The 13,972-nt window shown below is 47.6% G+C and overlaps 8 non-coding genes across 8 annotated transcripts; all 8 read right to left on the bottom strand.

The window, feature by feature from the left end:
- Positions 1-6,966: 6,966 nt before the first annotated feature.
- On the bottom strand, positions 6,967-7,040 carry TRNAI-AAU (transfer RNA isoleucine (anticodon AAU)). The gene has a single exon. It is a non-coding gene; the product is annotated as a tRNA-Ile (tRNA).
- Positions 7,041-7,829: 789 nt separating this feature from the next.
- Positions 7,830-7,903, bottom strand: TRNAI-AAU (transfer RNA isoleucine (anticodon AAU)). Its single transcript has one exon. It is a non-coding gene; the product is annotated as a tRNA-Ile (tRNA).
- A 1,431-nt stretch (positions 7,904-9,334) lies between these two features.
- Positions 9,335-9,408, bottom strand: TRNAI-AAU (transfer RNA isoleucine (anticodon AAU)). Its single transcript has one exon. It is a non-coding gene; the product is annotated as a tRNA-Ile (tRNA).
- Positions 9,409-10,852: 1,444 nt separating this feature from the next.
- On the bottom strand, positions 10,853-10,926 carry TRNAI-AAU (transfer RNA isoleucine (anticodon AAU)). Its single transcript has one exon. It is a non-coding gene; the product is annotated as a tRNA-Ile (tRNA).
- A 579-nt stretch (positions 10,927-11,505) lies between these two features.
- TRNAI-AAU (transfer RNA isoleucine (anticodon AAU)) lies at positions 11,506-11,579 on the bottom strand. Its single transcript has one exon. It is a non-coding gene; the product is annotated as a tRNA-Ile (tRNA).
- A 778-nt stretch (positions 11,580-12,357) lies between these two features.
- Positions 12,358-12,431, bottom strand: TRNAI-AAU (transfer RNA isoleucine (anticodon AAU)). The gene has a single exon. It is a non-coding gene; the product is annotated as a tRNA-Ile (tRNA).
- A 580-nt stretch (positions 12,432-13,011) lies between these two features.
- Positions 13,012-13,085, bottom strand: TRNAI-AAU (transfer RNA isoleucine (anticodon AAU)). Its single transcript has one exon. It is a non-coding gene; the product is annotated as a tRNA-Ile (tRNA).
- Positions 13,086-13,875: 790 nt separating this feature from the next.
- On the bottom strand, positions 13,876-13,949 carry TRNAI-AAU (transfer RNA isoleucine (anticodon AAU)). Its single transcript has one exon. It is a non-coding gene; the product is annotated as a tRNA-Ile (tRNA).
- Between the last annotated feature and the right edge of the window lie 23 nt (positions 13,950-13,972).

Below are 13,972 nucleotides of genomic sequence, written 5' to 3'. Positions count from 1 at the left end.
TCTCTGCCCGGGGGACCAGATGAGATATGCCTGGGCAACACCTCCCCCGGGCATCTGGGGGCTCCATTCTTCGGGCCAACGGCATGGCTCAATGCCCAGGACGGGCTCCACGTGTCCCGGACAGACCTCCCCATGGCATCCGGGGCACCCATCTCCAGGAGGCCAAAGGGATGGCAAAGTACCCGGGAATGGCTCCACGGGTCCCGGGCAGCCTTCCCCCGGGCGTCCGGGGCTTCCACCTCCAGGCCGACGGCATGTCACACTGCCCAGGACGGGCTCCATGGGCCCCGGACAGACCTCCCCCGGGCGTCCGGGGCACCCATCTCCAGGAGGCCAACGGGATGGCAAAGTACCCGGGAAGGGCTCCACGGGTCCCGGGCAGCCTTCCCCCGGGCGTCCGGGGCTCCCACCTCCAGGCCGACGGCATGTCACACTGCCCAGGACGGGCTCCATGCGCCCCGGACAGACCTCCCCCGGGCGTCCGGGGCACCCATCTCCAGGAGGCCAACGGGATGGCAGAGTAACTGGGAAGGGCTCCATGGGTCCCGGGCAGCCCTCCCCCGGGCGTCCGGGGCTCCCACCTCCAGGACGACGGCATGTCAAAGTGCCCAGGACGGACGTGCTCCACGGGCCCCGGGCAGCCCTCCCCCCGGGCGTTCGGGGCACACATCTCCAGGAGGCCAACGGCGTTGCAAAGTACCCGGGAAGGGCTCCACGGGTACCGGGCAGTCCTCCCCCGGGCGTCCGGGGCACCCATCTCCATGAGGCCAACGGCATTGGCAAAGTACCCGGGAAGGGCTCCACGGGTCCCGGACAGGCCTCCCCCCGGGCGTCCCGGGCACCCTCCTCCAGGCTGACGGCATGTCAAAGTGTCCAGGACGGGCTCCATGGGTCCCGGGCAGCCCGCTCCCGGGCGTCCGGGGCTCCCACCTCCAGGCCGACGGCATGTCAAAGTGCCCAGGTCGGGATCCACGGGTACCGGGCAGTCCTCCCCCGGGCGTCCGGGGCTCCAATATCCAGGCCAACGGCATGGCTCAATGCCCAGGACGGGCTCCATGGGTCCCGCGCAGGCCTCCCCCGGGCGTCCGGGGCAACCGTCTCCATGAGGCCAACGGCATTGGCAAAGTACCCGGGAAGGGCTCCACGGGTCCCGGGCAGGCCTCCCCCGGGCGTCCAGGGCACCCACCTCCAGGCCGACGGCATGTAAAAGTGCCCAGGACGGGCTCCATGGGTCCCGGGCAGCCCGCCCCCGGGCATCTGGGGCACCCATCTCCAGGAGGCCAACGGCGTTGCAAAGTACCCGGGAAGGGCTCCACGGGTACCGGGCAGTCCTCCCCCGGGCGTCCGGGGGCTCCCTTCTCCAGGCCAACGGCATGGTTCAATGCCCAGGACGGGCTCCATGTGTCCCGGACAGACCTCCCCCGGGCGTCCGGGGCACCCATCTCCAGGCCAACAGCATGGCTCAATGCCCAGGACGGGCTCCATGGGTCCGGGGAGGTGTCCCATGCGCCTCCGGGCTTGGGAGCCCCGGCTGGGTCCAGGGGCCCGACCGGGCCCCGGGTCAGGTGCTCCGGCCCTGGTCCCTGTCTCCCAGCCTGCCGCACTGCCAAGGGCCTAGGAAGGGGTTCCGTTGTGCCCGGGGAGCCTCCCCTTGCTTGGCTGGGTTCAGGAGCAGTGGCTAGGGCCCCTGAGGGCCCGGGGAGGGCGGCCTCCCCACCCCGGGCTCTGTCCTTGGTCCTGCTGCGTGGCAGGGTGCCCGGGATGGGGTCCGGAGGGACCAGGGAGGCGTCCCATGCGCCTCCGGGCTTGGGAGCCCCGGCTGGGTCCAGGGGCCGGGCCGGGCCCCGGGTGGGGTGCTCCGGCCCCGGGCCCTGTCCCCCGGCCTGCCGCACTGCCAAAGTCCCGGGACAGGGTTCCGTGGTGCCCGTGGAGCCTCCCCGTGCTTGGCTGGGTTCAGGAGCCCCACCCGGGGCCCCTGAGGGCCACGGGGAGGGTGGCCTCCCCACCCCGGGCTCCGTCCTGGGTCCTGCCGCGGGGCAGGGTGCCGGGGACGGGGTCCGGCGGGCCCGGGGAGGCTTCCCCTGCGCCTCCGGGCCTGGGAGCCTCGGGCTGGGTCCAGGGGCCCGGTCGGGGCCCCGGGTCGGGCGCTCCGTCCCTGGGCCCGGTCCCCCGGGCTGCTGCTCCACCCAGGGCCCAGGACAGGGGTCCGTTGGTCCCTTGCAGGCCTCCCCTGCTTGTCAAGGTGTAAGCGGGCCCCGGGTCGGAGGGCCCGCCGGCCCCTGGCAGCCTCCATGGCTGTGGCCCGGCTGGGGCCCCGGGCCTCCGGCCCGCCATGCCCCGGGCGCCCGCTCCCTCCTTCGTCGGGGCATGGGGCGACCAGATGGCGTCCCTTTCGTGCCCGGACATCTGGTCGCCTGGATCCCCTCGGCCATCTGGTCGCCCGTATCCCCTCGGCCATCTGGTCGCCCCTCTCCCCTCGGCCATCTGGTCGCCCGGATTGCCTCGGCCATCTGGTCGCCCGCAATGCTTTCCAATGGGGGCGACCAGATGGCCGAACTTCCCTGGAAGTCCCGATGAGGTGCCATTTGCCTCCCGGATCCCAGCGAGGGCTCCAGGAGGTCGGGTACTTTCGCGCCTTGGGTCTCCTCTGTCACCTCTAGTGCACGGATTACAAGAAAGGGGGGTAATTTTCCTCCGGATTACTAGGGAGAGGGTCAGTCAGACCTCCGTGTGGTCTGGCGATTCTGAATCAGGGGAAGGCAGGACCCGGGCCCTCCCGCCGGGGCCCCCAGGGGCCTGGGTACGCACCTGCCGCTCAGCCCCCTTGCTGATGGGCCTTTTTCTCCGAGTTTGCTCAGGCAGGCCTCCGCGAGGTCTGGCCATGACGAGACGGGGCCAGGCAGCACCCGGGCCCGGGTACGCACCTGCCTCTCGGCCCCTTCCCGATGGTCCCTGTTCTTAGGAGTTTGCTCAGGCAGACCTCCGTGAGGTCCGGGGATGCCAGGAGACTTTTTCCCGGCTGTACTCTCTGATCGATTGGGCACTCTCGGTCCGTTTAGGGATGGACTGCTTGGCCAGCCTCGGCTGTTGTTTCAAGCAAGGAGCTTCCACCCCGCATGGACCGTCCGACTCGAGGGCCTGCCTGCCGCCCGGCGGGAGGCCCCTTTCAACCCAGCAGAGCGAAGGCCGAGCGGCCCCGGCAGCTCGTGCCCCCCAGTGGTCCGACCCGAGCAGGAGGGGTCGGGTGGTGCCAGGCCCTCGGATGCCTGCTGCCCAGCAGGTCCGTAAGGCCCCGCGCGCCACTCCGCCGCCCCTTTCTGCCTCAGCACGTTTCCACAGCAGCTCGGAACGCCCTGCGTCTCGCTCAGGCTGCGCCTCGGCCCGCCTCTCCCTCCCGGGGGAGACGGCTGGGCCTGCCGGTGCCCATGCGGCCGGCGCACCTCTCCGCACCTGTGAGAAGTTGGCCTGATGTGCAGTGTTCACTATTCTAGTGATCACTATATATCAGTCCAAACAACCCTTATTGATGATTGGTTGTAAGTCAACCTTATAGACCAGCTATCCTAGTAGCATGGATACGAGCAGTCTAAGGCTAAGACTCTAGAGGGCGTGTTAAGCCAGCTGTTTTACCATCACATTACCCCTTGAACACCCAGTGAAAGGACACCACACAAGTTGTTATGAAAATAAACAGTGTATTTATTTATAACAAGACTACCCTGGCTCTTTATGAGACAGGGAGCTAAGCACACAACAAAACTCTTATAAAAATACTTAAGTTAGCACAGTATATACAAATGCCAGCGAGGGCTCCAGGAGGTTGGGTACTTTCGCGCCTTGGGTCCCCTCTGTCACCTCGTGTGCACAGATTGCAAGAAAGGGGGGTAATTTCCCTCCGGATTACTAGGGACAGGGTATGCCCGGACACCCCTCCAAGGCTGGTGGTTCTCTGCTAGGGGTACCAGATGGGCTATGCCTGGGTAACACCTCCCTAGGCCACCCAGGACTTCCTTCCTCCAGGCCAACGGATTGTCAAATTGCCCAGGACGGGCTCCATGGCTCTTGGGCAGTCGTCCCCCGGGCGTCCGGGGCTCCATCCCTGCCGACGGCATGGAAAAGTGCCCGGGACGGGCTCCATACGTCCCGGGCAGTCCTCCCCCGGGCGTCCGGGGCACCCATCTCCAGGAGGCCAACAGCATGGCAAAGTACCCGGGACGGGCTCCATGGGTCCCGGGCAGTCCTCCCCCAGGCATCCGGGGCTTACATCTCCAGGCCAACGGCAGGTCAAAGTGCCCAGGACGGGCTCCACGGGTCCCTGGCAGTCCTCCCCCCGGGCGTCCGTGGCTCCCTTCCCCAGGCCAACGGCATGTCAAAGTGCCCAGGATGGGCTCCACGGGCCCCGGGCGTCCGGGGCTCCCTTCCCCAGGCCAACGGCATGCCAGAGTGCCCAGGACGGGCTCCACGAGTCCCGGGCGTCCGGGGCTCCCTTCCCCGGTCCGACGGCTTGTCAGAGTGCCCAGGACGGGCTCCACCGTTCCCGGGCGTCCGGGGTTCCCTTCCCCGGGTCAGCGGCATGTCAGAGTGCCCAGGACGAGTTCCACGGGTCCCGGGCAGTCCTCCCCCGGGCATCCGGGGCTCCCTTCCCCGGGCCGACGGCAGGTCAGAGTGCCCAGGACGGGCTCCACGGGTCCCGGGCAGTCCTCCCCCCGGGCGTCCGGGGCTCCCTTCCCCGGTCCGACGGCAGGTCAGAGTGCACAGGACGGGCTCCACGGGTCCCGGGCAGTCCTCCCCCCGGGCGTCCGGCGCTCCCTTCTCCAGGCCGATGGCAGGTCAGAGTGACCAGGACGGGCTCCACGGGTCCCGGGCAGTCCTCTCCCGGGCGTACGTGGTTGTCCGACAGATTCTGGCAGATGTGCTTTTACGAACCGGATCGGAATCAGCCCAAATAATAATAATAATAATAATCCTAATTTGTAAAGCGCACAATCACCCGTAAGGGTCTCTAGGCGCTAGGGGCCGTCGGGAAGATTAAGCAAGCTATTGCCCAGAGTCACATGGTGCTGGGCTAATCTGCCTCCGGTGCCGGGGATCGAACCGTGATCCCCAGATTCCGTAGTCATCCGCCCTAGCCGCGGCGCCAGCTATTGCCCAGAGTCACATGGTGCTGGGCTAATCTGCCGCCGGTGCCTGGGATCGAACCGTGATCCCCAGATTCCGGAGTCAGCCGCCCTAGCCCCGGCGCCAGCTATTGCCCAGAGTCACATGGTGCTGGGCTAATCTGCGGCCGGTGCCGGGGATCGAACCCTGATCTCTGGGATGCTCGAGGGTTACTACGCGCTCTACAAAAACCCTAAATAAATAAATCTCCAGATTCCGGAGTCAGCCGCCCTAGCCGCGGCGCCAGCTATTGCCCAGAGTCACATGGTGCTGGGCTAATCTGCCGCCGGTGCCGGGGATCGAACCGTGATCTCCAGATTCCGGAGTCAGCCGCCGCAGCGCCAGCTATTGCCCAGAGTCACATGGTGCTGGGCTAATCTGCCGCCGGTGCCGTGGATCGAACCGTGATCCCCAGATTCTGGAGTCAGCCGCCCTAGCCGCGGCGCCAGCTATTGCCCAGAGTCACATGGTGCTGGGCTAATCTGCCGCCGGTGCCGGGGATCGAACCGTGATCTCCAGATTCCGGAGTCAGCCGCCACAGCGCCAGCTATAGCCCAGAGTCACATGGTGCTGGGTTAATCTGCCGCCGGTGCCGGGGATCGAACCGTGATCCCCAGATTCTGGAATCAGCCGCCCTAGCCGCGGCGCCAGCTATTGCCCAGAGTCACATGGTGCTGGGCTAATCTGCCGCCGGTGCCGGGGATCGAACCGTGGTCACCAGATGGGGATATCCCAAAAATCTGGCATGGATACGGAGCGCCAGGACTGGTTTGAAGACCCCTGGACTAAACTAATAGAGTCACTAAATATATAGCATACTATTGAAGATGAAGCAGATGATGAAGTCCTACTGATTGTTAATCCGGGATAGTTGGAAAGCTTATATTCAGCTGTTTACATTCATAGTATCTTTATATATTATCAACAAGACTAAACAAAAATGATCTCAATAAATTGCAATAAATAAAAGATTTAGTTAATTGGCGTTAGAACTTAGAACCATTAATAGATATTCCAGGCGCTTTAAGAATAGTAATTAATTCTATAAATATATCAAATGTATTCATCCAATCCTTCAAGCAGCGTTTGATCCAAGGAGATAAACAGTCCAAAATGAGACACAAGAAATATTCATCTTTTTTCAAAGAATTAAACTTGGCATGTACAGGGATCGAACCTGTGACCTTGGCGTTATTAGCACCACGCTTTAACCAACTGAGCTAACAGGCCATTTGCACATCTTCTGGAGGACCAGCACAGGAAGCAGTGCTAATGATAGTTCAACCGGGCGATTTGGAAAGCTTAATTTCACTTGTTTAATATGAATTAACTTTCATATTATCAACATGAAGAAACTAATATGACTTCAAAAAAATTGCAATACAAAAGAGATTTCCATACTTAGTGTTAGAATTTTGAACCAGTAACGTTTTTTCCACGTGGTTTAGCAATAAATAAATATTCATCACCTATATTCAATTGATTCATCTAATCATTCTATCAGCTTCTGCGCAAAGGAAATATGGAGGTAAACATGATACAGAAGAAAATACATCTATTTTCAACATTAAAGGAGCATCCAGTATTTGCTTGGAGACTGATTGAAATTATGTCCTTTGCGTTTTTAACTTCATGCTCTAACAGACTAAACTAATAGGCTCACTAAATATATAGAATACTTTTGAAGAATTAGCAGATGATGAAATGCTACTGATTCCATCCAATCCTTCAAGCAGCGTGTGATTCAAGGAGATAAACAGTCCAAAATGAGACACAAGAAAAATTCATCTTTGTTCAAACAATTAAACTTGGCCTGTACAGGGATCGAACCTGTGACCTTGGCGTTATTAGCACCATGCTCTAACCATCTGAGCTAACAGGCCACTTTGCACAGCTAGCTGGAGGTCCAGCATATGAAGAAGGGCAAATGATAGTTAACCCAGGAGATTTGGGAAGCTTAATTTCAGCAGTTTACCATGAAGTTATTGTTATATATTATCAACATGAAGAAACTAATATGACTTAAAAAAATTAGAATACAAAAGAGATTTACATACTTAGTGTTAGAACTTAGAACCATTAAAATTTTTTCCATGTGGTTAAGCAATAAATAAATATTCATCACCTATATTGAATTGATTCATCTAATCATTTTATCAGCTTCTCCTCAAAGGAAATATAGAGATAAACATGATACAGTAGAAAATACATCTATTTTCAACATTAAAGGAGCATCAAGTATTGGCTTGGAGACTGATTGAAAGTATGTCCTTGGGGTTTTTAACTTCATGCTCTAACAGACTAAACTAATAGAGTCACTAAATATATAGCATACTATTGAAGATGAAGCAGATGATGAAGTCCTACTGATTGTTAATCCGGGATAGTTGGAAAGCTTATATTCAGCTGTTTACATTCATAGTATCTTTATATATTATCAACAAGACTAAACAAAAATGATCTCAATAAATTGCTATAAATAAGAGATTTAGTTACTTGGCGTTAGAACTTAGAACCATTAATAGATATTCCAGGCGCTTTAAGAATAGTAATTAATTCTATAATTATATCAAATGTATTCATCCAGTCCTTCAAGCAGCGTTTGATCCAAGGAGATAAACAGTCCAAAATGAGACACAAGAAAAATTAATCTTTTTTCAAAGAATTAAACTTGGCCTGTACAGGGATCGAACCTGTGACCTTGGCGTTATTAGCACCACGCTCTAACCAACTGAGCTAAAAGGCCAATTTGCACATCTTCTGGAGGACCAGCACAGGAAGCAGTGCTAATGATAGTTCAACCGGGAGATTTGGAAAGCTTAATTTCAGCTGTTTAATATGAATTAACTTTCATATTATCAACATGAAGAAACTAATATGACTTCAAAAAAATTGCAATACAAAAGAGATTTCCATACTTAGTGTTAGAATTTTGAACCAGTAACGTTTTTTCCACGTGGTTTAGCAATAAATAAATATTCATCACCTATATTCAATTGATTCATCTAATCATTCTATCAGCTTCTGCGCAAAGGAAATATGGAGGTAAACATGATACGGGAGAAAATACATCTATTTTCAACATTAAAGGAGCTTCAAATATTGGCTTGGAGACTGATTGAAATGATGTCCTTTGCGTTTTTAACTTCATGCTCTAACAGACTAAACTAATAGGCTCACTAAATATATAGAATACTTTTGAAGAATTAGCAGATGATGAAATGCTACTGATTCCATCCAATCCTTCAAGCAGCGTGTGATTCAAGAAGATTAACAGTCCAAAATGAGACACAAGAAAAATTCATCTTTGTTCAAACAATTGAACTTGGCCTGTACAGGAATCGAACCTGTGACCTTGGTGTTATTAGCACCACGCTCTAACAGGCCATTTTGCACAACTACCTGGAGGTCCAGCAAATGAAGAAGGGCAAATGATAGTTAACCCAGGCGATTTGGAAAGCTTAATTTCAGCAGTTTACCATGAAGTTATTGTTATATATTATCAACATGAAGAAACTAATATGACTTAAAAAAAATTACAATACAAAAGAGATTTTTATACTTAGTGTTAGAACTTAGAACCATTAACATTTTTTCCATGTGGTTAAGCAATAAATAAATATTCATCACCTATATTGAATTGATTCATCTAATCATTTTATCAGCTTCTCCTCAAAGGAAATATAGAGATAAACATGATACAGTAGAAAATACATCTATTTTCAACATTAAAGGAGCATCAAGTATTGGCTTGGAGACTGATTGAAAGTATGTCCTTGGCGTTTTTAACTTCATGCTCTAACAGACTAAACTAATAGAGTCACTAAATATATAGCATACTATTGAAGATGAAGCAGATGATGAAGTCCTACTGATTGTTAATCCGGGATAGTTGGAAAGCTTATATTCAGCTGTTTACATTCATAGTATCTTTATATATTATCAACAAGACTAAACAAAAATGATCTCAATAAATTGCAATAAATAAAAGATTTAGTTACTTGGCGTTGTAACTTAGAACCATTAATAGATATTGAAGGCGCTTTAAGAATAGTAATTAATTCTATAAATATATCAAATTTATTCATCCAATCCTTCAAGCAGCGTTTGATCCAAGGAGATAAACAGTCCAAAATGAGACACAAGAAATATTCATCTTTTTTCAAAGAATTAAACTTGGCCTGTACAGGGATCGAACCTGTGACCGTGGCGTTATTAGCACCACGCTCTAACCAACTGAGCTAACAGGCCAATTTGCACATCTTCTGGAGGACCAGCACAGGAAGCAGTGCTAATGATAGTTCAACCGGGAGATTTGGAAAGCTTAATTTCAGCTGTTTAATATGAATTAACTTTCATATTATCAACATGAAGAAACTAATATGACTTCAAAAAAATTGCAATACAAAAGAGATTTCCATACTTAGTGTTAGAATTTTGAACCAGTAACGTTTTTTCCACGTGGTTTAGCAATAAATAAATATTCATCACCTATATTCAATTGATTCATCTAATCATTCTATCAGCTTCTGCGCAAAGGAAATATGGAGGTAAACATGATACAGAAGAAAATACATCTATTTTCAACATTAAAGGAGCTTCAAGTATTGGCTTGGAGACTGATTGAAATTATGTCCTTTGCGTTTTTAACTTCATGCTCTAACAGACTAAACTAATAGGCTCACTAAATATATAGAATACTTTTGAAGAATTAGCAGATGATGAAATGCTACTGATTCCATCCAATCCTTCAAGCAGCATGTGATTCAAGAAGATTAACAGTCCAAAATGAGACACAAGAAAAATTCATCTTTGTTCAAACAATTGAACTTGGCCTGTACAGAGATCGAACCTGTGACCTTGGCGTTATTAGCACCAAGCTCTAACCATCTGAGCTAACAGGCCATTTTGCACAACTACCTGGAGGTCCAGCAAATGAAGAAGGGCAAATGATAGTTAACCCAGGAGATTTGGAAAGCTTAATTTCAGCAGTTTACCATGAAGTTATTGTTATATATTATCAACATGAAGAAACTAATATGACTTAAAAAAAATAACAATACAAAAGAGATTTACATACTTAGTGTTAGAACTTAGAACCATTAACATTTTTTCCCTGTGGTTAAGCAATAAATAAATATTCATCACCTATATTGAATTGATTCATCTAATCATTTTATCAGCTTCTCCTCAAAGGAAATATAGAGATAAACATGATACAGTAGAAAATACATCTATTTTCAACATTAAAGGAGCATCAAGTATTGGCTTGGAGACTGATTGAAAGTATGTCCTTGGCGTTTTTAACTTCATGCTCTAACAGACTAAACTAATAGAGTCACTAAATATATAGCATACTATTGAAGATGAAGCAGATGATGAAGTCCTACTGATTGTTAATCCGGGATAGTTGGAAAGCTTATATTCAGCTGTTTACATTCATAGTATCTTTATATATTATCAACAAGACTAAACAAAAATGATCTCAATAAATTGCAATAAATAAAAGATTTAGTTACTTGGCGTTAGAACTTAGAACCATTAATAGATATTCCAGGCGCTTTAAGAATAGTAATTAATTCTATAAATATATCAAATGTATTCATCCAATCCTTCAAGCAGCGTTTGATCCAAGGAGATAAACAGTCCAAAATGAGACACAAGAAATATTCATCTTTTTTCAAAGAATTAAACTTGGCCTGTACAGGGATCGGACCTGTGACCTTGGCGTTATTAGCACCACGCTCTAACCAACTGAGCTAACAGGCCATTTGCACATCTTCTGGAGGACCAGCACAGGAAGCAGTGCTAATGATAGTTCAACCGGGAGATTTGGAAAGCTTAATTTCAGTTGTTTAATATGAATTAACTTTCATATTATCAACATGAAGAAACTAATATGACTTCAAAAAAATTGCAATACAAAAGAGATTTCCATACTTAGTGTTAGAATTTTGAACCAGTAACGTTTTTTCCACGTGGTTTAGCAATAAATAAATATTCATCACCTATATTCAATTGATTCATCTAATCATTCTATCAGCTTCTGCGCAAAGGAAATATGGAGGTAAACATGATACAGAAGAAAATACATCTATTTTCAACATTAAAGGAGCATCCAGTATTTGCTTGGAGACTGATTGAAATTATGTCCTTTGCGTTTTTAACTTCATGCTCTAACAGACTAAACTAATAGGCTCACTAAATATATAGAATACTTTTGAAGAATTAGCAGATGATGAAATGCTACTGATTCCATCCAATCCTTCAAGCAGCGTGTGATTCAAGGAGATAAACAGTCCAAAATGAGACACAAGAAAAATTCATCTTTGTTCAAACAATTAAACTTGGCCTGTACAGGGATCGAACCTGTGACCTTGGCGTTATTAGCACCACGCTCTAACCATCTGAGCTAACAGGCCATTTTGCACAGCTAGCTGGAGGTCCAGCATATGAAGAAGGGCAAATGATAGTTAACCCAGGAGATTTGGAAAGCTTAATTTCAGCAGTTTACCATGAAGTTATTGTTATATATTATCAACATGAAGAAACTAATATGACTTAAAAAAAATAACAATACAAAAGAGATTTACATACTTAGTGTTAGAACTTAGAACCATTAACATTTTTTCCCTGTGGTTAAGCAATAAATACATATTCATCACCTATATTGAATTGATTCATCTAATCATTTTATCAGCTTCTCCTCAAAGGAAATATAGAGCTAAACATGATACAGTAGAAAATACATCTATTTTCAACATTAAAGGAGCATCAAGTATTGGCTTGGAGACTGATTGAAAGTATGTCCTTGTCGTTTTTAACTTCATGCTCTAACAGACTAAACTAATAGAGTCACTAAATATATAGCATACTATTGAAGATGAAGTCCTACTGATTGTTAATCCGGGATAGTTGGAAAGCTTATATTCAGCTGTTTACATTCATAGTATCTTTATATATTATCAACAAGACTAAACAAAAATGATCTCAATAAATTGCTATAAATAAGAGATTTAGTTACTTGGCGTTAGAACTTAGAACCATTAATAGATATTCCAGGCGCTTTAAGAATAGTAATTAATTCTATAATTATATCAAATGTATTCATCCAGTCCTTCAAGCAGCGTTTGATCCAAGGAGATAAACAGTCCAAAATGAGACACAAGAAAAATTAATCTTTTTTCAAAGAATTAAACTTGGCCTGTACAGGGATCGAACCTGTGACCTTGGCGTTATTAGCACCACGCTCTAACCAACTGAGCTAAAAGGCCAATTTGCACATCTTCTGGAGGACCAGCACAGGAAGCAGTGCTAATGATAGTTCAACCGGGAGATTTGGAAAGCTTAATTTCAGCTGTTTAATATGAATTAACTTTCATATTATCAACATGAAGAAACTAATATGACTTAAAAAAAAAAGCAATACAAAAGAGATTTCCATTCTTAGTGTTAGAATTTTGAACCACTAACGTTTTTTCCACGTGGTTTAGCAATAAATAAATATTCATCACCTATATTCAATTGATTCATCTAATCATTCTATCAGCTTCTGCGCAAAGGAAATATGGAGGTAAACATGATACAGAAGAAAATACATCTATTTTCAACATTAAAGGAGCATCAAGTATTGGCTTGGAGACTGATTGAAATTATGTCCTTTGCGTTTTTAACTTCATGCTCTAACAGACTAAACTAATAGGCTCACTAAATATATAGAATACTTTTGAAGAATTAGCAGATGATGAAATGCTACTGATTCCATCCAATCCTTCAAGCAGCGTGTGATTCAAGGAGATAAACAGTCCAAAATGAGACACTAGAAAAATTAATCTTTTTTCAAACAATTAAACTTGGCCTGTACAGGGATCGAACCTGTGACCTTGGCGTTATTAGCACCACGCTCTAACCATCTGAGCTAACAGGCCATTTTGCACAACTACCTGGAGGTCCAGCAAATGAAGAAGGGCAAATGATAGTTAACCCAGGAGATTTGGAAAGCTTAATTTCAGCAGTTTACCATGAAGTTATTGTTATATATTATCAACATGAAGAAACTAATATGACTTAAAAAAAATTACAATACAAAAGAGATTTTCATACTTAGTGTTAGAACTTAGAACCATTAACGTTTTTTCCATGTGGTTAAGCAATAAATAAATATTCATCACCTATATTGAATTGATTCATCTAATCATTTTATCAGCTTCTCCTCAAAGGAAATATAGAGATAAACATGATACAGTAGAAAATACATCTATTTTCAACATTAAAGGAGCATCAAGTATTGGCTTGGAGACTGATTGAAAGTATGTCCTTGGCGTTTTTAACTTCATGCTCTAACAGACTAAACTAATAGAGTCACTAAATATATAGCATACTATTGAAGATGAAGCAGATGATGAAGTCCTACTGATTGTTAATCCGGGATAGTTGGAAAGCTTATATTCATCTGTTTACATTCATAGTATCTTTATATATTATCAACAAGACTAAACAAAAATGATCTCAATAAATTGCAATAAATAAAAGATTTAGTTACTTGGCGTTAGAACTTAGAACCATTAATAGATATTCCAGGCGCTTTAAGAATAGTAATTAATTCTATAAATATATCAAATTTATTCATCCAATCCTTCAAGCAGCGTTTGATCCAAGGAGATAAACAGTACAAAATGAGACACAAGAAATATTCATCTTTTTTCAAAGAATTAAACTTGGCCTGTACAGGGATCGAACCTGTGACCTTGGCGTTATTAGCACCACGCTCTAACCAACTGAGCTAACAGGCCATTTGCACATCTTCTGGAGGACC

The sequence above is a fragment of the Lissotriton helveticus genome, chromosome 4_1 (genome assembly GCF_964261635.1).
Source record: "Lissotriton helveticus chromosome 4_1, aLisHel1.1, whole genome shotgun sequence".
NCBI classification, from domain to species: Eukaryota; Metazoa; Chordata; class Amphibia; order Caudata; family Salamandridae; genus Lissotriton; species Lissotriton helveticus.
Note: the sequence above shows the minus strand (reverse complement) of the source record. Positions and strands in the feature narration are given on the sequence as shown.